This window comes from Clinocottus analis, unplaced genomic scaffold (assembly GCF_023055335.1).
Source record: "Clinocottus analis isolate CAN_PGR_092001 unplaced genomic scaffold, fCliAna1.0.p SCAF_4, whole genome shotgun sequence".
NCBI classification, from domain to species: Eukaryota; Metazoa; Chordata; class Actinopteri; order Perciformes; family Cottidae; genus Clinocottus; species Clinocottus analis.
This window is the reverse complement of record NW_027176153.1, coordinates 24,147,256-24,149,457: the sequence shown is the minus strand read 5'-3', so window position 1 is coordinate 24,149,457 and position 2,202 is coordinate 24,147,256.

Here is a 2,202-nt window from a genome sequence, read left to right as displayed (position 1 = left end):
CTGCCAACGTCATGTCAAGTTTATTTTCATAAAAAAATGTAAATTGCTCCTTGTGTACAAATTCATTATTTTTTCTCATCCTTTTTTTGTTATTCAAGTTATTTTCTGGAGAGTCTTTACACTTAGATATCTGCTGGTCGTACTGAAAGTACTAAAGTCTATAAGCAAAGTCAAGCTGCAAGAAAAATAATGAATTAGTACTCGGGGTTGGAATCACCAAAGGTCCCGCGATACAATATCGTCACGATACTTAAGTCCCGATACGATATTATCGCGGTACATTGAGTATTGCGATGATTACCTTTTTTCTACAGCAAATTGTCGCCAAAGGAAAACTTTGTCAACAAAAAATAAATTGATTTTATTATTCTACATCCAAAATGTTTAGAATTGATTAAATAAAAGATCGATACTTGGCTTCCGTGTATGGATACATTATCGCCACCCAAAGTATCGCGATACTATGCTATATTGTTTTTTTCCCCCTACCCCTAATTAGTATGTAGCGTTTTTGAGCATTAGTAATAAAGACACTTTTTACTTGTATTTTGTGAAGTGCAAAAAGAGGAACTGGAAAAACATCTTCATTGTGTCATAAAAAGAAATATCTTGTGTCCACCAGAGAGCTCTGACATGTTTATTACATTTCATAACTGTACAATGTCCCACTCAGTAAAATATTGGTCCCAACTATTTAGAAATACATGTATGTGTAAAAAGAATATCAGTAGATAGACGGTAATCTGAATTTTTACTCGGTCAAAGAAAATCATTGAGATAAAGAAACTTTTAGTTAGTTCCTGCTTCTTAAGAAGGGGAAGAGAAGTTTGTTTCAAACGACATGTGTGAGAACATGTCCAAAATGAGTTTTGTATTCTGACACAAAAATATTTCCTCTGCTGTACAATTAAGTTGCTTCACGTTATTTTAGCAGATGAAGTTTAAAGACACGGTGTCTTGAACCCAAAGCTTAACTCCTCACACAATCGATTCTTTCTTTCTTTCTTCTCACATGGGTTTAGAGGAAAGTGGAAACTGTGGACATCTCTGAAGGAGGAGATGTGTTCTGTCCATCTTCATCTCTGATCTCCTCAGACCTACAGGAGAACAGGTTTATATTAATATCAGGTGGTTTCAATATTAATAATGCTCATTGCCCCAAATGTACTCAAACTCACTTCTGTGACATTAACATACTCATTTTCTTCGGGCGGTTCTGAAAAAGATGCGGTCAGAAGATTAGCTTCACTGCTGAACATTTTGCATGACAAAGTGTGTGTGTGTGTGTGTGTGTGTGTTTCTTTTTCTTGTGAAGAGTGTTGGTACGTGTGTGTTTCCTGGAGCCTCACCTTCAGGTGTACTGGCTCTCTTTCTGGAGATTATCAGCAGAGTCGCTGACAGTACGATGAGCATGATGATCAGAGTCAGACGCACGTACAGATGAGTGCCTGTAGTTGTTTGTGCAGAAGAACACGTTTGTTATACGCTGACACCTACTGGTTCTTTACAACATGAGCATTCATACATATTCATGTACTTGTATGAGTACAGTACATACATGTAAACATTTTACATCCAAACACATATAAACACATAAAACTTCAGGGCTCAGGGTCTATGATTGGTTAATCTCCCAAATAGGAATCTGGAATAATGTTGAAACTTGAACCTGCAGCTGATGCTGTCAATGTGGATGAAGGTGTAGAGCTTCCTGGACTGGAGTGTAATGGGACTGATGGGGGAAAAGGCTGGAGGGTCACGGTTGGTTTTGAAGAGATTGGAGCTGAGAAACAAAAATAATTAAATAATGAACACGCAACTGATTATACATATACAAATAAATCTGTGGTAACTTTTCACTTAAATTATAAGAATCATCCGCAAATATATCAATGCATTTCTGATCATACAGTGAAACTGCTATGATTGGTGCAACAATATGAAAATCTGCTGTAGTGTGCACAATATGAATTTATTAGAGAATAATAATCAAAATATATTTTCCAGTTGAATTTCTGGTTTTCAAGGAGAATTCTTCAGTTTTTACAATGATGAAAATGTGCAGCTCTAAATATAATCATTAGAAGAAACACAAGAGTTATTAGAAACATCAGCAGCTGTCAGTGAAAAGTTGATTCTCTCAATAGAAACTCACCGTCTTTAACTCTGATCTCAATCTCCTGATATGATGGATATAGTGTT